General features: G+C 39.5%; 1 protein-coding gene and 1 long non-coding RNA gene across 2 annotated transcripts in view; one reads left to right on the top strand and one right to left on the bottom strand.

Moving 5' to 3' along the window:
- Positions 1-22,788, top strand: part of unc5db (unc-5 netrin receptor Db) — a 335,673-nt gene that overhangs the window by 176,589 nt on the left and 136,296 nt on the right.
- Positions 3,436-5,123, bottom strand: LOC116047671. Its single transcript, XR_004104450.2, has 3 exons — positions 4,908-5,123; positions 3,723-3,782; positions 3,436-3,629 (listed from the first exon to the last, which is right to left on the bottom strand). It is a non-coding gene; the product is annotated as an uncharacterized LOC116047671 (long non-coding RNA).

Here is a 22,788-nt window from a genome sequence, read left to right on the forward strand (position 1 = left end):
TACATACTTTTACCATTAATGTATGTTGTTTACTTTAAATAAACATCAATTTATAGTTATAAAAGGCAACTCTCCAATATATTTACATACCTTTACCATTAATATACAAGGTTTACTTTATATATACAAGCAAATATCCGATATATACACATAGTTTTACCATTATTGTATGGGTGTTCACTTTATATAAACATTATTTGCCCGTAATAACAAGCAACTATCCAATATATCTACAGACTGTACCTCATTATTGTATGGGGGTTTACTTTATATAAACTGTTCTTTATAGTAATTACAAACAACTATCCAATATATATATATATATATATATATATATATATATATATATATATATATATACACACTTTTACCATTATTGTACGGGTTTTACTTTATATAAACATAGTTTTATAGTAATTTATAAGCAACTCTCCAATATATCTACATACCTTTACTATTAATATATGAGGTTACTTTATATAAACATTGTTTTATAGTAACTTAAAAGCAACTATCTGGTATATCTACAGACTTTTCCTCATTGAAGCAGGGGGTTTACTTTATATAAACATTATTTGACAGTAATAACAAGCAACTCTCCATTATATGTACATACATGTTTATTTTATATAAACTTCATTTGACAGTAATAACAAGCAACACCAATATATCTACAGACTTTTCTTAAAGTGCATGGGATTTACTTCATAAACATTATTTGACAGTAATTACTATTACTAACTAATATATGTTCACAACTTCCTCATTAGTAAATGGGGTTTTGAATGTACAAAAACCAAAAGGGCTATGTAAAAGTGCAATTGCATCAACTACTTTTACACGCAATAAATATATAATTTTTTCTGCTGACATTTTACAGCATTGTCCAATCCATTCACTGCAGATCCCTATTTGAGATGTATGAGATTTTAAGATGTATCATAACCAGAAAGTATTATAGAATGACCATTTACTGCATGCTTTACAAAGAAATGCACTATTTAAACAGTGCTATCCTTAAAGTTCACATATGAATAAACTTATGGGAGCAAAAACTGTCTGGTACATTGAATTATAGCAAAAGGGGAACTATGGGCAATTTGGGAATTCATACATGTGTGTTAAAAATGTCAGTGAACATGAACAACTCTCTCCAAAATCTAAAAACTCAAATTTGTGATGTCATCTGATATAATGTCTGGAGCTTTTCCAAAAACAATGAATTGAGAAATATTTTAAAGATGACACTGAGAACACCCAGGGGGACGTTCGGAGGTAATGGGTAGAGTTTCTGTTTCAGAAATGAAACGCTAACATAGAATAAACCTCATTTGGGTTTTTTTTATTCTACAAAATTAGTTTCACATTCATTGTCTATGAAGCAGCTTAGTAACCTGATGACATCATAGTTTGAGTCTTACATTTCTGGTTTGTGGCTTCGCCAGAGAGTAGCTCTTAATCAAAAATATCAGAGGTGAGATTAAAGACCATTGCACACCAGGGACGATTATTTCGCATGTCACTATATTTTTTCGAACTGTTGTTTTTGTCACAAGTAGTGTTTACTTATGAGGATCACCAAACAACAACACGGAGGCTGCTGTCCCAACTACAGACTGTACGTCAGCAAACTTTATTACTCCTTTCAACCTTTACAATGGCAGCGTATGCCAGAAACATTCTTTCCGTTTTTACCTTTCACAATAAGCCCGAGACATATGCTACACTGTTTTGCAGAGGAAATTCAATTGAGTATTAACTGTATACTCAATTAGAGTTAGAGGAAACTCAATAACTAGCTTACAGTAGCTTAGTGTTACAGCTTTTCCTGGGACGTATCCGAAGCTAACCCCCGTCCCTCCACTCAGCAGCCTGGAAACCAGACAGGACACCTTTTGGTGCTTTTGAGGAGCTGCTGCATTTATTTGTTGTCAAACTGCAGGAAAAAAAGTTTTGATGTGAAATATTCACAGGCGATTATTTTGCATATTGGCGTCCCTTAATCGTCACGCCCCCAGTGTGTAACGGTCTTAAGTCACACATGTGCAAGTCACAAATCTTAACCTTCACCGTCTTGAACAAGTCCCAAGTCACTGTGTTTAGACTCAAGTAAGGCTGTACCAACAAAAAAAGGTGTAACAATGTTACAAATCCACGTCCGGTTCGTTTTTATTTACAAGCACAGACCAGGTAAAGCAACCGTTAACAATGCAGGGGTCTGTTTCAGGAAGGAGGTTTAACAAACTCTGAGTTTAACCCTGATATCTGAGTTGATTTACCCTGAGATGGAAACTCTGAGTTTTCAGTTTCAGGCAGCATGAATGGAGCCATGATACTACGATTCACCATGGTAACAACCACAAACAAACTGGTGGGCAGAAATACTGCACATACAGCGAGTTTGAACATGTATTTAGTTAAAAAAGCAACAAAGCGGCTGCTTTAAAAGAGAGAATTTGCGTGGGAGAAAATTGCTGCTAGAGTAAATGCGTTAGTTCCAATATAGTGTATATCATATTTAATCATAAGTATAATATTACTGGTGAAATGGTATTGAACCTATAATCTATAAAAGTCCTAGGCCTACTAATCCCATTCTGAGGCTGCAGCACCATCATTAACAGAATTATAATTCATAATCTTTTATTTCAAAGGGTTTACATCATTCACCTGCAATACTGGGGAACTCCTTTCTAATGGCACTGACTGGTTTGTGTCCAGGGAACACTACGAACGTTTAAAAAACGTTTCAGAGCAAGTCCCACTCTTCTGACGGCGCTTTGCTACAGTAGCTTTACTAATATGCTCCGCATCACCAATGTTGTAAAGAAAACTGTTGTTTGCAAAAAAATGTAATGTGACACAAATAATCTGCTGGGATGTAAGAGCATGTCCACGATGGGTGACGTTAGTGATATGAGGACGGAAAAGGTTATGTAGGCTACATAACTGATAGACTGGGAAGAAAAACCATACCGCTCAAATAGGTATTTATCTGGAAATTAAAATGCGTCGGGGCCTCAATATCATCTCCTGACGTATGTTTAACTCCCTGCGAAGTAATACAGCTTCTACATCACCGGGATCATCGACAAAAGGACATTGCATGTTTTGAGAAAAGAAACGTTTCATAGTCTGCCTAACATGGTTAATAAACCAACCCTGTTTTTTTATTCATGCAGATAACAAACTGCGCTAAAATGCGCCTGATACAGACTGCAATTATGAATGATGAAATGAAAGAGAGCTGTGTCAGAGGGAGGAGACTGAAAGAAGAAAACCTGTTCCCGACCAGGTTAGGTTCACAGAGTCCGAGGTTAAGTTACCTCTCTTTCTGAAACGGAAAACCCAGAGTTACCCTCATCTCAGGGTTAACAAACTCAGAGTTTTCACTAAACCTGCTTTCTGAAATGGACCTGTCATTCGGTACCTCCATTAGCTGTATGTGGGTTTGTGAACTCATTTGCTGCCTCCTTCTTAGCCTCTGCTGGGCTCCCTCTTGCTCTGGGCTATCCTTTTCTCAGCCATCTGATGCACGAGTCTTCAACTTCACCCAGGCTATACAGACCGTAAAGCAGGTTCTCAGGCTGGCTGTGGGAGAGCTGTCTGGTCTGTTGATCCTTGTCAAACTGAACACAGAATGAAAGCCATAACATGGGTGAGAAAGATGTGGTAAGGTACAGATGATAATGTGTGATACTGTAGGGTGGACATCTATTTACTTTAGCTTTCTTTATCTTCTTGAGCTTCTTATCTTGGTATCCTCCTTTCTTCCATCTTGCCTAAACAAGGATTACAGAATTAGGGTGAGATTTGAACATTACTGTAACAGTAGTATACATAGATTTATTTGTGGAGGCTTGCCAGCATTGACCACCAGGTATTTATTTATTTTGATTTACAGCAAAAATTAAACTTAAAATACATATTTAATTACAGACTGAGTGCAATTGTCTGGAGGGAGAAACACTTATAAATAGAGCAGGTAGCTTATATCTTATTTCTGAGTTTGTTCAATTCCCTGTCGAGAATGGAAATATTCTCTCTGGAAAGACAGAATGGTAATGTTAAGTTGGACACACTGAATCATGAGTGAAAATAACGATCACATTCAAATTAAGATGTTGTGGTCCACAAAGCAGACGCTCCGTTTAATGTCATGTTGTAACTTGTTACACTTGTAAATCTTAAATGAAGCAGGGGTAAAATGTTAATTACAACATGTGGTTCACTGTTCATAAAGTAGAACCAACGTAAAGTTAGTCAGCTGAGATAGCTTATGTAAACTTGAGGCATAACCTAGCTAGGTGGTAACGTTAAACGGCGGGTTACCGGTTAGTTAACAGTAATGTTAACTACTAGCGTTAGGAGCAACGGAGCATTATAACGTTTCTTTAATTACTAGTATTAGCTAGTACCCAGCTAATCAAGCTGACCTGCTAAACTGTCTACTACTAACATTACGTTACTTAGCAAGTTAACGTTACTAAGCTAACTGCCACCTGTCTTTGTCAGGTCCGTGTTTGCACGAGGAAATAGGAACATGTAAACATAGTTAGTAAACATGGAATGTTGACATTACTAAATTAACGTCAGCGTTAGTCAACTGACAAATATAATGTAGCTAGTTAACTGTTATATATTTAGCTAGCCAGCTAGCTAGCTAGCTAACATTACGATTGGTGCATGGTTCACATTCAAGGCTAACGTTACATAAGGACAGTCTTAATGTAACGTTAGCTAACGCCAGACGCCAGACTTGATAAGGCACATAAACAGCAAATGCTAACGTTATCCCTGCTGACATTTTAAAATTGTGAAACGTATGCAAGTGTTATCTTAACTCGTGTCCAGTTGATATCTCGTGAAGAAACTGCATGTACATAAAAAGAAAAGTATTACTTTACCTTAAGTGAAAGCTGAATGTGAATCATCGTGGAAAAGTCCTGACTCCTGCGTTACATTATTATCCACACTGTCTCTGCGTCGAGATGAGTTTGACGTTAGCACAGCCCCCCATGAAGTCAAACAATATCATTGGTCAAGATCGTCTCTGCCCGGCATGATTCATCCAATGATTGTGCAACATTCAATTATTTGAATCTGCGCGCACTTTCCTGAAGCACATAGCCTACAGTCGTGGCCAAAAGTTTTGAGAATGACACAAATATTAGTTTTCACAAAGTTTGCTGCTAAACTACTTTTAGATCTTTTTTTCAGTTGTTTCTGTGATGTACTGAAATATAATTACAAGCACTTTATACGTTTCAAAGGCTTTTATTGACAATTACATGACATTTATGCAAAGAGTCAGTATTTGCAGTGTTGGCCCTTCTTTTTCAGGACCTCTGCAATTCGACTGGGCATGCTCTCAATCAACTTCTGGGCCAAATCCTGACTGATAGCAACCCATTCTTTCATAATCACTTCTTGGAGTTTGTCAGAATTAGTGGGTTTTTGTTTGTCCACCCGCCTCTTGAGGATTGACCACAAGTTCTCAATGGGATTAAGATCTGGGGAGTTTCCAGGCCATGGACCCAAAATTTCAACGTTTTGGTCCTCGAGCCACTTAGTTATCACTTTTGCCTTATGCTCCATCGTGCTGGAAAATGTATTGTTCTTCACCAAACTGTTGTTGGATTGTTGGAAGAAGTTGCTGTTGGAGGGTGTTTTGGTACCATTCTTTATTCATGGCTGTGTTTTTGGGCAAAATTGTAAGTGAGCCCACTCCCTTGGATGAGAAGCAACCCCACACATGAATGGTCTCAGGATGCTTTACTGTTGGCATGACACAGGACTGATGGTAGCGCTCACCTTTTCTTCTCCGGACAAGCCTTTTTCCAGATGCCCCAAACAATCGGAAACAGGCTTCATCGGAGAATATGACTTTGCCCCAGTCCTCAGCAGTCCATTCACCATACTTTCTGCAGAAGATCAATCTGTCCCTGATGTTTTTTGTGGAGAGAAGTGGCTTCTTTGCTGCCCTTCTTGACACCAGGCCATCTTCCAAAAGTCTTCGCCTCACTGTGCGTGCAGATGCGCTCACACCTGCCTGCTGCCATTCCTGAGCAAGCTCTGCACTGGTGGCACTCCGATCCCGCAGCTGAATCCTCTTTAGGAGACGATCCTGGCGCTTGCTGGACTTTCTTGGACGCCCTGAAGCCTTCTTAACAAGAATTGAACCTCTTTCCTTGAAGTTCTTGATACTCCTATAAATTGTTGATTTAGGTGCAATCTTAGTAGCCACAATATCCTTGCCTGTGAAGCCATTTTTTTGCAACGCAATGATGGCTGCACGCGTTTCTTTGCAGGTCACCATGGTTAACAATGGAAGAACAATGATTTCAAGCATCACCCTCCTTTTAACATGTCAAGTCTGCCATTCTAACCCAATCAGCCTGACATAATGATCTCCAGCCTTGTGCTCGTCAACATTCTCACCTGAGTTAACAAGACGATTACTGAAATGATCTCAGCAGGTCCTTTAATGACAGCAATGAAATGCAGTGGAATTTTCATGGCAAAGAAGGACTATGCAATTCATCTGATCACTGTTCATAACATTCTGGAGTATATGCAAATTGCTATTATAAAAACTTAAGCAGCAACTTTTCCAATTTCCAATATTTATGTAATTCTCAAAACTTTTGGCCACGACTGTAGACTAAAGAGACCATTTCTGTTTACATTTCTGTTTTTTCAACCATTTTAAGGTCTTACATCGCTTCACGCCCTGATTATCAATGTTCACGTTGATGCTAGAAGCCTTGGTTGAACTGTTGAGCCCTAGCATCCCTTCCCAGTCTTTCACACATTGCATGTATTGCTAAATTGAAAAAAAATATATTGCACACCAATGTAAAGCTTTATTCATACTGTTGTCCTTCCTGTCTTTATTCACCGTATATTACCTCAGCCCATGAAAAACTCTTTGTTCCCTTTGACCTGTAGAAAGTGGGGAGAGGCAAAATGATTTGAGGGAGCAGTAGACTGCACAATGACCTTGCATTTTGTTGAACACTGTGACTCACTTTGGGTCTTAATATTAAGAAAAATTGTTTTAACAACAATTTTAACTTCATAAGGAAAAGAACATGTATGCTACATATTCTATTTGAAGTACACCAAATACATTAAAAAGAGGTCTGCATGTATATTAATTTCTGACTGTGGGGAATTGGGAAAAACAGTAAAAACGTCCCCAAATTTCTGAATTGCTTACTTTCATGGCATTCACTGAGCCTTGCCTAAAACAGTTTGGAGTTTGTATTGGAAGACTCCAACGTTTTTAAAGTGGATTAACAGCCTTTTATGAAAAGCCTACTCCTTCAGTTTTGAAATGAAATCACAGATAATTTCTCAAATAAGCATAATGTTGCAGATGTCCATACTGTTTGTTGGTAGGCATGACTTTCATAGGAGGGGACACACTTTCCTATCAACGCAGGGTTGAATTAAACTGTATGAGGGTTGGAACTAGCGGAACAAGTTAGGTTAGGTGGTGTGCAAGTTGGGCAAGCAGGTAATACTGTATTTGAGGTACTGGTGTGCATTAATATTGATTTCCCACCCCTTATAAAAGTGTAGCATAGCTGTGGCACAGGCAATCCATTTAACTTATTAATGTTACACCTAAATGAAACACACATTGCCCAATATGTGCATCAATGCCTGTGTAACCATTACAAGTCAATAGAAATTGTAGTGTAATTTCAGAGGCAGGGATGGTCAGATCACCGAGGTCTTGGTGAGGCATTTAAGGTACCGGACATGCATGAATATTCATTCTACCCCACATAAGGGGGAAGCTCATGCTCTGAGCTGTTTGCATGACATAGACAGGAACAAACATCAAAAGCCAGAGTGGACACAGTATGAGACATCACCGCAGACATCAGCAAAGTAAGCAGTCAATGGAAAAAGATGTTGGGCCATGAATCTGAAATAGGCCCATGGCCTCCACGGAAGTGAGATGAGGCAAGAACATCAGATGCCCCCTAAAATATTAGGATGGTGAAGATGTAGGCTTACCCAGGCTGCAGGCTGCCTGCCTGCTCTCTGTGTACTGTATCGTCATCCTGTAGGCCTATAGGGTTGTGGGCCTATGTGATGTGAACTGTGGTTGCACGATTCTTTTGTCAACTAATTTGCCAGACCAAAACATGATTATATAGTGATGAGCATATCACAGACTTGGACTAAAATAGACATCATGTACATCCAAGGCCTGTAGTTTAGGTTGACTCTTGTCTCTTATGCATTCCCATAACTGAAGCTATGGCTTTGTTTCCACAAATAGTTAGGTGAAAGAATGTTTATTTTTACAAAGACAGATCACCAGTGGTGATTTGGTGCAGTAGTCCTATAGCTTTTTAAGCTTGTGTGCTGCCAAGTTGTTTTACTGTTTGTATTACCATAAATATGCTTGCAAAATATTACAGTAGTGTAGTTTCTAATATAATTACATTGATCCAACTATAATTGAGAACAATTGCTTGTGGGTTTTTACTGTGGAGTTGTTGAGGCCATGCAGTGAGGGTTCATGTCAGCCTCATTTAATGCATTAAACGGGTATGGCTGGTCCTACCTGTTTCAGTACCTCTGTTAACCCCTCTTCAAATAACTGCAAAGCTAAATACAAGTCCTACTCTATTGCTAGAATTTAGTAGACTTGCATTAAGAGACACTGGCCAGGATGAAGTTTGACAGCGATTAAAACACTAACACACAGTATGTATGAGACCACATTGAATAAGCTAAAATGGACCCTACATTATACCAATATTTACCCTCTGAAGAGTCTCTGATGCATATATTGCATAGTTAATTGTAAATATTGTCAAATATTTTTACAAAGTAAACACACAGTACATTAATGGGATAGGTCTGTAGATATATTGAATAGTTGCTTTTAATCACTATAAAGTATTGTTTGTATGAAGTAAACCTGATATATTAATGATTAAAGTACAGTATATTAGAGAGTTTACAATATTGTTTATATAAAGTAAATCCTTATACATTTATGGGGAAAAGCCTATAGACATAATGAAGAGTTGATTGTAACGTTTATATAAAGTAATGACTATAAAATAATGGTTCCGCAAGTTATTATCACATATTGTTTTTGTACAGTAGAAAACCAGTATTAAACAGGAATTTACTGTAAATTGATTGGATAATCATGTAAAATAAATGCCTAAAGCTTTTAAGATACTATTAATGGGCTGTCAAATAGGGTAATTTTACATTAATTTGACATGATTTTTGTGTGTTTTACATCCAGAAATCTGTACTTTAACAGGGAGTTCTTGTGGATGGATTGAATAATAGTGAATTTATCAAAGAAAACCGTATGAAAACAGCAGTTTTCATTTAAATTATGTAATTTTAAGGTATTTTGCAATATTTTTCAGTGTTTGTACAGATTTATACATTTGTTTAACATTCTAAATATGTTTTTTGATTACAATTCTTTTTAAATCTACAGTAGTTGGACTGTGAAAATACAGAAAATGTACAGTAGATATCTGTATTTTAAAAAGAAATTCTTTGTAGAATAACATAAGGTTTTTTACTGTCATTTCACGGTAAGTGTTTGGCAACTTTTGCTGCCAGACTTTTTACCGTTTTTTCACGATTGTTTTTTAACGTTTCTTTACATTAAATTTAAGGTTTAACAGTAAAAAAACAGAAAGAGGCCTCAATTTCTTTTTTGTCTTTTTACATAAAATTCAATGTAATTTAACTTTCAAGACCATTAACCAATGGAATTATCTTGTTAAACAACTATATTATCTCATTATATCAATTTACAGACTAAAACCTTAATTTAATGTTTTTTTTTTTAAATAAAAGCATTTTTCTGTATTTTTCTGGGATTAACACTTAATGTAGATAAAACGGAAAAAATCCGTAAAATTATACAGTGAATTCTTTTTTTTTTTTACAGTGCACGTAAACCGAAGCATTGAGAACTTTATAAGTGTACAGACAGTTTATTAAAAAAATAGTTTAGAAAGACAGTACCGTTCATGTATACAGGCGGGCGCCATCTTGGGCAAGCAGTCACGACCAGTCAAACGGCGAACGCCGTGCAACCAGTAACAAGTAACATAGCTCAAGCACGGCGTTCGACTAGTAGCTATTTTGAGCCTTGTTAGTGGTATAGAAATAGCGTTTTTTTTTTTTACTTTACCCTCCGCCCCGACGACTAGCGTTATAAGCTAATTAGCTGTTTGCGATGAAACTGATCACATTCGATTAGCATGAAAACATCAACAACAACAACGGTCAACTTGGTACACATATGTAATTAACCCCTAGGTTCATTTTACGCCGGATTTGTCCTTTAAAGGAGAACTCCGGGCAATTTTTACGTTAATCCTGATCGCTATAAGTATGTGAGTACTGTCGATAGCAAAAAAAACGAGCCGAATCGGTGCTAGCTAACTGGAGCTGCTGCAGCTAATGCCGAGAGCTCCCACTTAGCTAAAACGGCAGTTTTGGGGGCATATCATAAAGAGTGTCTTTGTGCCTCTTAACAGACACAAAATGCAATTAAAATGTCTGTGCAACATGAACAGGGCCCTTACATGACAACAAGATGCGTTTTCAACTCAGACATTGTTTAAATTCACCTACCCTGTTAGCTGCTAGCTGCCGTCTGGGATGAGTGAGTGTGTTCAGCCAGGCTTCGGTAATAATCATCAAGCAGCAGTTCCCTGTGTATTTGTAGCATATATATCCATTTTGTGTACGATCCATCTGGCGCTGGTGAATAGTAGTCTCTGCAGTGGCGAACTGTGTGTTAGTTGCCTTAGCCAGGCTAGCAGGGCCGACCGGCATCCTTCTACTTCTTCCCCGCCTTCCTCGCCTGCCGCGGCCGACAACAATCCACGGGCACCCGCTGGTCTGGTGGATGTCCTCCAGAGGACAGTTCATGCTTTCGCGGCGAAATTTTTGCGGCGAAAATTTTTTATTTCCCCCTCAAAAATATGTAATTGAGCACTGTAGTGGTTATGATCATATCAGTGACTATGTAACTACATGGAAACGGGACAAATTATGTCTGTTTCTTGTACAGTAATAGTGTTACTGAAGGCTAGCTCTAGCTCCATAGGTTACTCCAAGCGTCTTCCCTTGTGAACACCTCCGCTCTTCACTCTTCTCACACCACGCTTCCATCTGCACACTGCTGTTTACCTTTTCCTGCTACAACTGAAATCCCACGGGACTTCAGCGCAAGACTACAGCTAGCCTTCTGTAACACTGTTACTTTACAAGAACCAGGCATCATTTGTCCCGTTTCCATGTAGTTACATAGTCACTGATATGATCATAACCGCTACAGTGCTGAATTACCTATTTTTGAGGGGGAAATACATTTTTTTCACCACAAAAATTTCGCCGCGAAAGCATGAACTGTCCTCTGGAGGACATCCACCAGACCAGCGGGCGCCCGTGGATTGTTGTCGGCCGCGGCAGGCGAGGAAGGCGGGGAGGAATTAGAAGGATGCCGGTCGGCCCTGCTAGCCTGGCTAAGGCAACTAACACACAGTTCGCCACTGCAGAGACTACTATTCACCAACGCCAGATGGATCGCACACAAAATGGATATATATGCTACAAATACACAGGGAACTGCTGCTTGATGATTATTACCGAAGCCTGGCTGAACACACTCACTCATCCCAGACGGCAGCTAGCAGCTAACAGGGTAGGTGAATTTAAACAATGTCTGAGTTGAAAACGCATCTTGTTGTCATGTAAGGGCCCTGTTCATGTTGCACAGACATTTTAATTGCATTTTGTGTCTGTTAAGAGGCACAAAGACACTCTTTATGATATGCCCCCAAAACTGCCGTTTTAGCTAAGTGGGAGCTCTCGGCATTAGCTGCAGCAGTTCCAGTTAGCTAGCATCGATTCGGCTCGTTTTTTTTGCTATCGACAGTACTCACATACTTATAGCGATCAGGATTAACGTAAAAATTGCCCGGAGTTCTCCTTTAACCTCAGGCTGGATTTAAAGGTGCAATATGTAATATTGACAGCTAGTGTTTTTAAATAGTTACTGCAGTTCAAATTCAAAAAACTGTAGAGAGTCGTCTTCCCCGCCCCCTCCTCCCCAGACTCAAAGTTCACGGAGGTTTGCCAGGCTAAGACCGCAGCATCCACAACAATGTTGCTAGATGCTTGTCTCACATAGCCAGACATACTTCACAGCACAGCGGAGTAGCTAACGTTAGATGCTGTCTATATTGTCAGTCATAAAAGCCCATCCTCTCCATTCGACTGAACACACTTTATTGGCTTAGAATTACGGCAACAATCGCTAAACGTACTGCAAACTCATGGTCCTCTCTTCCCAATTTACAGCTCCCCTCTCTTGGCTTAAAATAATACACCGTTGTCGGCTACGGCCGCTGAACAGGCTACACATTGTAAACAGCTGTGGCCCACTTGTCTGGTCCTCCGGTAACGTTAGCTAGCAGTTAGCAGGGTGGTGGCGTTGGCCAGGACCAGTCGGGATCACTTTACTGGCTGTGTCTCAATTGTTATGTTGAAATTACACAAAATGCCCGTCACTTGTAGCCATGATAATTTAGGCTGAAGCTAATGCTAACCTGTTCAGGAGAAAATTAGCCAACTTAGCGTCCTTTTGGGCTCTAAGCTGTCTCCATTTTTCAAATACATCTCCAATATTTACCCAGGGTTTGTTACGTCTCTGGTCATGCAACTGCGAGAAACATGCTGTTTTTTTACGTCAGGTACAATCTATCTCCGTTGATTCTGTTCGTTTGTTTGCTGCTTTTCATGGCTGTACTAACATTACAGCTGTTTACGTTTTTTACAGGTATATCTGGCAATCTGGCCTGGCTGTCAAACTGGGCAGTTGATAACACATAGGCCAAAACACAAACAGAAATTCCATCATAGAACAGAAATTTCAAAAGGAGAAAGTACTTGCATTAGCATTGTTGTCAGAAAAGATAGTATTTCAACTTAGCATTTCCTTAATATCTGGTGACGCATTGGGGTCATTTTTGGATTTATTACTGTAAATATATTACATATTGGACCTTTAAGAAAGACTGTTCCTCAAAATAAGGTGCCAGCTGAGTGGAGGGAGGTGGGACTAACAATAATAAGAAGCATATTGTAGCTTAACGGATAAGCGGACGAAGATGGATGGATGGATATTGTAGCTTCAAAACCATGTAATGTGAGGCTGATTTCATTTTGTCAGTTAATGTGGGTTATATAAAAAGGTGCATGACTAATACTGAAATTGGTCAGTGAATACATTACGTTCTTTAGCATCTTGTGCAACAATAAATTCAGCATTTTGCATGCATGCAGCATGTGATCTCAAGCAGGAAAACACATTGTATAAGTCTTTTACACAAGCAGAAGGACAGCTGTAAAAATGATGTGTGGAAACAATTGCCTTCCGTATCTAATAAAGCTCGGAGAGCTTTGTATGCAATCAAATGGAAATTTGTAAAAAAATAAATATCCCCAGAAGAATTTGGCTAAACACCAATAATGCTTTATGGAAGCGAAATCTGGGGCCTGATTTCAAAACCAGAATTTAAAAACTGGAATACAACTCCCACTGAAAAATTACAATTGAAATTCTGTAAAATAATTTTAAAAGTTCCCCCAAACAATGCATGCAGAGCAGAACTCGGTATATTCCCTCTGAAAAATAAAATCCAAAAAAGTTCAATTACATTTTGGCAGCATTTTAATCAAACTGATAAAAGTTCCATTGCCTAAAAAGCCCTCCTGAGCAATCAGCAGTCTTCAGATGTCCACCCACTAGACCAGCTGGCTCGGAGGTACTGTTACGGCCGAGGCTATGACCCAGAACACAGAGTATCACAACACGGACACAGAGAAGAAGTTTTAAATGTCTTTTAATGAACGTCGACAAAAAACCTAAGCAGCCAAGGACAGTTAAGCTGCGCTTAACCGATTTGACTCCCGAGCATTCCCAGGTCAGACGGTAAATCTCGCAAAATCCCTCGAGATCAAACGTGACTTCAGAGTAAACAATCATGGCGGACGAAGAGGATGCAGTGGCTCTATATATGTCTATGGTGGCGATAATTTGTAGTTTGTTTTTAACCGAAAAAAAAAAGTTATCAAAAGAAAAGGCGATGGTCAAAGAAGTGGAGACAACGCGAGCATGGACTATACTTGCTATACTTATCTCCTACGTCCACCGGACGTTCTGGTGCGCCATGCCGCCGGCTGTTTTGATTTTGTTTCCCGGTGCTTTCCTCGCCGCCTCGTCACCTCGCTTTCTGATTGGCTACACGCCACAGTCCACAGGCTGTGTGCTCGTTTGTCCCCGGGGGACACCAAATAGGGCCAAAACAATAATCCAACATGTTGGATATCCCCGATTTGAGATCGGAGCGGTCCCGACGTCCTTCCGAGCAGACGAGAGCAGTCTTAACACACCACACACGGCAGGAATATCTGATCAGATTATTTTACGATAATCGGAGCATCCTTAAGATTGTCGGAAGGGGTGAATCGGGGCTAAAATCGGCCTAATTATCCTGCCGTGTGAACCAGGCTGAAGGTAAGTTCCGACCGGGTCTAAATACTGCAGCCGTGGTTAGTGGAATCTGCAACAGCTGGGCAGGTTGAGATTGCAGAATCGCCGGCAGCCGTGCAGGTAGGTAGATCGCCCGGCCACGCCCCTTGCCCTACTTTCCGCCGCTCCGGTAAAACAGACATACACAGGGAAAAGGTGAGAGACACACACACACACCCACCCAAGACGGGAGAACACAGCTGCCCCCATAACAGGTACACTGACAGTCAGTAGGCCTCAGAGCTGCCACAGACACAATCCTCAATTATCAATCAAAAGATTTGAAACAAAATTAAAAGACGAATATACAGAACAATGGCGAAATGAAAATAAAATACTACACTAACTCCTCTGTTATCAACATATATATCGAATTAGCCAAATATCTTAAAAAAAGAAAATCCAAAAGAAAAACAAATTTTAACAAAATAAAGAGTCAGTGACCATGAGCTGGAATTTGAAAGAGGTTGCTATTTAAAATAGTGGCGACCAAGAGAGGAACGTGTCTGTACAAACTGCCACCAGGAAAACGAAACAGAATTACATTTCTTATGTATAGGTCCCAAAAATAAAGAATTCAGAACCAAATATTTCCAATATATCAGGCTTCACTGCCTTCACGGAGGACAAAAACCTTCCTTTTTTATTAGGGGAAGATAAAAGTACGACATGGCTAGCAGCTAAATATCCTGCCGCAAAATAAGTAGATAATTGTAGATTAATTGTAGATTGTTTTTAACTAGAAAATGCATTTCCTGCAGAAAATGCTTGTGAATGCTGAAAAGCTAAATTACTAAAGTTAAACTGGATTGCTGGCTTTAATGCGTAAGAAGAAGGTGAAGTAGTGAGAATACTGTAGTTGGAAAATTGTGAATGGTTTAAATTAGTATAAATTTCATTGAATGTTAAATAACACCAAAAATGTATGAAACTAAATAATATATTAAACAATCATGAATTCTCAAAATGACTCCCTCATGTTCATGACAGGTGTCATGCCATAATAATGACGGTGTCATGTCTTATGCACACCTCTTCAAATAAAGTGTTACCAATAAACACAATGTGATCCAACTGGGAGATTGGCAGTCAGCTCCTTAGATCGAATTAGATCAAATAGATACTGTACATATTTTCTTGCCATTGTTTTAGTAGTTGTGGGTGGTGTAGCTTTGTCTGCCTTACGTTTACCTGACAGTCCTTTCACAAACATGTCCATGCTTTGCTAGAAGTGCAGCAGAACCATGCTGGGGGTGGTGCATCGCCGCACCCCCACCTTCCTGTTATAATTACGGGCCCCACCTAGGGAGTGCACCCCCCAGTTTGGGAACCACTGTACAAGAGTGTCTTTTTTGATAGAGTCAATGGGGGCACCAAAGTAATAAAATAAAGATCCTTTATATAAGGGGCTTTAATTCAAGTTTAATTCACTGGAATTATCCAAATTAGGTAGTGCCTTAAAAGTCTATAGACTAATGTGTGTAACATGAAACTAAACACTGACTAGTTATTGCATATAATTTCCTCTTTCTTTGGTTGTGCTTATAGGAGATCATTTTAAAAGGGAAATTTAATGCATATTTCATATTCATTAACTCAAATTAGGCTTTCTCATCAGCGTTGCCATGGCCACTCTTTATCAGCTGACTGACAGCCCAACCTCCCCTCCTTTTCTTAAGGAACCTGTTTCATTACCCATGCCACTCCACTATCTCCCATTCCCATTTAAGGGAGTTGAAAAATTAGGAGCCATTTAACCTCAACCAAGTGGTTACCTCTCACTACAATCACCACACTTAACTGCCTGTGGCACTGCCAGGCCAGGTGAAATCTCCTTGCTATCTGCTGGCCCAAGTGGATTCGCAATTAGAAGAGCCTGAGGATGTCCTCGCCATAACCCCTGGCATAGGCCCGCCTTATAACAGTAGTAAATGCAAAACCACAGATAAGGGCGGTCTTAATGGGAAAGCTTTGTCCTGGCTCAGTAAAAGACAGCAACATTGTGTATTTGATTAGTACAGCTAATCACAAGGAGATCAGTGAAGAATTGGAATGTTATTGATTAGGACATGGGCCCTCAATGCCACCTGGAGCACCTGATAGCATCTCTTATTTACCAACTAGCCTGATGAATCACTATGCGCTGATAAAGCTGACAATGCCCTTGTGTTCCCAGCAGCAGACAGTGTGCATATCTGCACTGTGTGCTGTACAACATCTGAGGACAGGCAATCCTGCAAAGTGTGTGCATAGATATTGATTGCATTGTTTTACAGATTATTCTAGTCCCATCTATAAAAACATTGTCAGCAGCAGTTTGCAGATTCAATTTTAGCAAGTTCATTTGAATGACACTTTGAGGAATGCATGTTATTATCATTGTAAATATGGCTTGTTATTGTAAATTTCGGGTTTTAGACTGACCCACTGAGAAAACCAACATTGCCATCGCTAGTGCCACACCGCTAGCATTGCTGAATTAATAACGTATATATCTAATGGATGTTTGGGCACGTTATTCATCAAGCCTGTTGAGGCTTGGATAACTTGGTACAGCTGTCTAATTTTTACAGCTATCATTCATGCCTTCTACTCTACTAATAACTCTGCTGATATCTACTCGAGACATGAGAGTGAGAGAAATATGAAGGGACCTATATGAAAACAATATTACCAAGGCTTAGACCAGTATGGGATTAGGATTTGACTCAACAGTGTTAGATATGTCTGCCTGTAAAGCCTGTCATTTAATCTGCCTCAACCTGCCATAAGGAGCTGCAGCCAAAGAATTTCATTAGTCTGTCATTCAGTGGGGAGCTCAAGTGTCCCATGATGATCACAGGAATAAAAAACCTGCAGGAGAATATACAGACTATTGTCAGGTTTAATCTACAGTTACTGCTGTGAAAAACCTGGACACACTTATTGAACATGAACAGTAATGGAGCATTCAGATTAAATGGGATGCAAGATTCATAGAAAGGGTAACTGCACCCATTTATTTTCTATTCAACAAGTGAATCACTTCTCAACAAACTGTGGTATAGCAGGAAACACAGGATAGACCTCATATGATCTATCTTAAAGGGGTGATTAAGCGATTATATAGGGTATTTTACACTGTTCCTTAAGGTCTCCTAATAGGGTATGTAACATTGGATGGGCTGAAAATTGACGAATGCTATTTTATTAGGCCCTTAACTACCCTGTGAATATGGCTCTATTTGGAACAAGAGCTTTTCTTCCAAATATGGTATGCTCATGAATATTTAGATGAGCTGCGCGCTGATTGGTTTGAGCGAACCACATAGAAACACATTGGAGACGAGACAGCAGGTCTCATATTTCAGACACTGCAAAGTTATACATTGTTTGTCGGGCTATTTCGTTATTAAATTCACTTCTGAGACTTTTTTAAGCGAGAAATCAACTATATAAAGCTCAAATATGGGCCGTTTTACGAAAATTGATGGCTAATTGCAAATTTGGTAAGACGTGTCAGACTTTAGCACAGTCTGACGAGAAAGTGGCAACCTCCATACCCAGTGAAAGTCACCGTTTCCCTGGGTACTGGACTACTGGAATACTCGGGGCTCCGTGGAGCTCGGTGTAATTAGAGTATATTTCGTCACGCCACTTATATAAGATCTACCCCAAGTTCTTATAAAGCTAACAATGGTGTCCAATTTCAATTTAATGAATTTCTGTGAACATTAGGGGTTTCGTTAGCTGCGACTGTCCCTTCAATCCTATGTGTACAGATCGCGGCTAGTTAGCTTCATTTTCGGCGTAATTAGAGTATATTTACAGTTTGAATTTCATCATGCCACTTATATAACATATACCCCCAAGGTCTTATAAAGCTAACAATGGTGTCCGATTTCAATTTAATGCATTTTTGTGAACATTAGGGGTTTCGTTAGCTGTGACTGTCCCTTCAATCCTATGTCTACAGATCGCGGCTATTTAGCTTCATTTTCGGCGTAATTAGAGTATATTTACAGTTTGAATTTTGTCACGCCACTTATATAACATCTACCCCAAGGTCTTATAAAGCTAACAATGGTGTCCGATTTCAATTTAATGAATTTTTGTGAACATTAGGGGTTTCATTAGCTGCGACTGGGAAAAATACATAGAACAAATAACCTATTGCCGCATTGCCGAGAACATTTGAGGGCTTTTCTTAATTAGTCATACATTATAAAGAAGATATTGAGCTGGGGAACATAGCTATAGATATGCTCCCATTAAGATCCATGTCAGCCTCAGTAGATTAGTAAACTAAAGTCCCTTTCACACATGGCAATGCAACCCTAAACTTAGACTATAAGAGCTGTACGTAGTGTTCGCACAAGGTGCTTGAAATGCTTGAATTTTGAGAAAAAAAAAATTCAGGAATACCTTCATAGTAGCCCTTTTTTAACAAAGTGCTTAAAAAGTCTTTGAAATATAAATGAACCACATAATGCTGACTTATATTTTGACTAATGTGGTTAATCAAGTCATAATTTAAATGCTCAGTATCAGAAATCATGCAGCTTTTTTTATTCTGATGCATCACTGTCTTGCGCTCTGCTGCACTCTTTCTTTTCTTTCTTCCTAGCCTTGATGAGCCACTTACCGAAAACTAGCTACTAGTGAGATTTTGAAATTCTTGTAAATAGGGGTGAACGTGATGGATTTTTAAAAACATCTGTCTATGCACTTTGTCTTCTTTCTTCGTCTAAAAGTTATTAAGAGTTGCCTGGTAGAGGCAGGGGCTCGCAGTAGGATACTTGCTAGGTTAATAGTAAAACAAAATTGCCGCAATTCATAAAGCACTTACTCTTGGAACTATTTTGTCCTAACAAAGTAAAGCGGCGTTTACAGAACTTCAGCTAATAATCACTGAGACAGTGTGACTGTGAGACACACTGTCACGTCACAGCACATGCAAATTCATTTAGATTTAGATTAGGATACATTTTTCTTTGCTTAAACAAAATACTTTTTTACTTAATTTATCTTAATTTTTCTTAAAAATATAATTTATGTGTTTGCAAATTGTATTTTTCTTTTCTCCAAATCGTCCTTTGTTTGCTCAAGAATGTGGCACAGATATAATGCCATAATTTATGAATCTATGTATGCTTAACCCTTGTGTATGGGTTTCTTTTAACTATCTAATTGCAATTACCCAAAAATAACATGGATGGATGATTCCACACATCACGCTTCGCAAGTACAACAAAAGATTGGATCTCTACTTTCACTGAATTTTGGGTGTTTTATTAAATTTTGTAGCATTGGATTTTTTTTAAATGTTTCTAAACAGTATCCTGAACGAACAAGTTCCGGAAAAACAAGTGTAAAACTGGTAATAAGTTGGTGTTAGTGGTGGATATAAATGGTAGTGAAAAGAAGCATCAAACGTCGAAAAAAGCACCAAAAACATTGTTGAAAAAAGAGACAAAACCGTCAGAGAAAGTGTTGTTCTTCATTCATTTTTTGGCCCGAGGGGGCGACAAGTGCATGGTCCAATGGAAGACAACACAAGGGTTAAGGGAGTCATTGACACTGAAAAAGTCCTTGAATTTCCTTTTGTAATGTCTGTCTGAACTAGTATGTGAGAACGCAAATGTCCAAATCAGTTGGACCGGACATTAAACAGACTTCACACTGCTAGCTCCCTAGTACAAAGTCTGTGTAATGTGTGATCGAGCCGATGTTTGAAGAGTCATTATCCAGAGAATTTACAGTAAGCGAGTGGGCGTGTTTTTATCATGCAGCTGGTGCAAACTGGAAGAATGCTAACATCCAAGGGTGTAGAAGAAGGGTCATTTACACGAAGACCCCAATGAAAATGTCTAACTGGAGAGACAATGAGATTCAGGAACTTTTATGGCTTTTTAAGGGCCAACAACTCAACTTTGTCCTCTGAAATAAACTCCATCCTATTTCCTTTTGTAAAAACACCTTGAGCATTTACTCCTATTGTTGGCATGAAAACCTCCCGGTCTTAGCAAATGTGGGAGATGCTCAGTGGGGCGCCTACAGGGAGAGCAGACTGATCTCCTGGGTGCTGGGTGTAAAGTGGTTCCCTCCCACCCATATGTGCTGAACAGCGGGGGGAGCCGTCACTCATCGGCGCCGCCTCTCTTGGCACTTCCCTAATCATGATTACTGCCTTCAACCTGGGAGTGTAAGAGGAAATCAGCATCCACTTGACTCTGTCAGGGGGAAACTCTTTATCCTTGTTTGTTCTAAAAGAGGAGAACTGTTTATGCTGTTAGGATGCGCATTCTCCTTTATGTGATTTTAATTGAGGCAGTTAAGCCTCCCTTGGAGGAATCTGGCTATTAAACACTTGCACGCAGTTGCACACAAACATGTATCTGTATAGAATCCCGGTGTTCAACAGTTACCGATGATGGAGAAGGAAAGAGAAGGGGTGAAAAAAAATCGTTGACCTTTCTTTCCAGCATCTGTGGAGTGTGAATGTTATCATCGGTTAGCAGCATGTGGACAAAGCTTGCACCTTTATACACTGCAAAATCACGTGGAGGTGTATATTTATGTCATAAGGGATATGTTTTTATATAAGAGTTAATGGGCATTGTGTTTGTAGGAACCATCTGGTTATGTAGTTAGTTCATTATTTGTATTGCCTGTATTGGTATTGCATGTACGCATATGTACATAATGAGATTGTGTAAGGGTGTGTGTGTGTGTGTGTGTGTGTGTGTGTGTGTGTGTGTGTGTGCTTGATATAAGGATGTGTGTGTGTTGAGGTGTGTGTTTTTACATATTTATGCATGTGTTGGTGCACATATGTACTGTATATTTATATTGTGTTTTAGTGTGTGTCTTTGCATATTTTAGAAGGTACAAATGTTGAGTTAGGGTATTTGTGCGTGTGCGTGTGCGTGTGTGTGTGTGTGTGTGTGTGTGTGTGTGTGTGGAGTGCGTAGGCCTGACTAAAGCAGATAAACGGCCTCAGTCCTCACCTGCCAAGTAGCCTAGGGGGCTTGTTCGAGCTGTGTGTGTGCATGTGGTCAGAATGGGGTTTTCGGGTAGAAGGAGGGGTGGGCTTGGCAGTGAGACCTTAGCACCCTTCGAGCTTTTCCAGGACGCCGTGTATATCTTAGGCTGAAACATAATGGCCTCTAGAGCTGGAATTGATGTTATCTTTGCCCCGGGGTTGCTTTGTGAGCCAGTTAATGGGGTTGTTAACCGAATGTGGCCCGGACAATACATTTCACACACATATATACTCACACCTTCCTACCACCACTATAAACTCCTGGGGGCAAAAGAGGGGTTATAACTTTTTCCTAGATATTTTATTCAGCCTTACCGCATGTTTGCTGCCAGGGCTGAGAACTAGGCTGTAAAGGTTTTCTATTTTATGAGCGATAAATAAACCTTTTGTCACTGCTGATGAATCAGCAGATTTGGTTATAATAACTGAGCCTCCACAGGAGTATTGATGCATGCATGTTTTTATTTCTAATTTTGACCCTTGGGAAGGTACTCAGTGAGACTTACCCAAGAAAGTGAACATGCAGAACAACTCCTTGAGCTGATCAGTGCTGCATGATTTCAGCAGGACAAAAGTTAGGATACCATACAGGAACTTTCAGGAAAGGGGGGTATGACATACAATAAAGGTCCCCAACTTAAATCAAGCCAAGGATGTTATGTGGCATGTGTCTTAACCATTAGGCTGCCAGAAAGGCCCCAAAGTCTCCAAAGAATCACTGCTTTCCATCCATTTATCTATGCATTTTTGCCACTTATCCAGTTCAAGCTCTCAAGGCCAACATACTAAGCAAGGTAACCCATACATCCTTCTCTCTAGCCACTTCTTCCAGCTCTTTTTGTGGGACCCTGAGGCGTTTCCATGTCATCATGGGATTTGTCATCTTCTAACATGTTCTATGTCTGTCCCTCTATGGCTTCCTCCCAGTTGGACATAACTGTAATACCTCCACAGGGATGCATGCTAGGGGTCCTCACAATACAAAACAAACAATCCACCATTTCCCCCGGAAGAGTCCATGGCCTCAGAAGTGGAGGTGTAAACCCTGATCCTGCTTTACACTTTGTTGTAAAGTACTCCTGCCTCTTGTAGCCAGCAGAACCAGGTCCTATGCAAAAAGCAGAGATGCAACCCTGAGACTCCTTACTAGACT

This window comes from Sander lucioperca, chromosome 2, assembly GCF_008315115.2.
Source record: "Sander lucioperca isolate FBNREF2018 chromosome 2, SLUC_FBN_1.2, whole genome shotgun sequence".
Taxonomy (NCBI): domain Eukaryota; kingdom Metazoa; phylum Chordata; class Actinopteri; order Perciformes; family Percidae; genus Sander; species Sander lucioperca.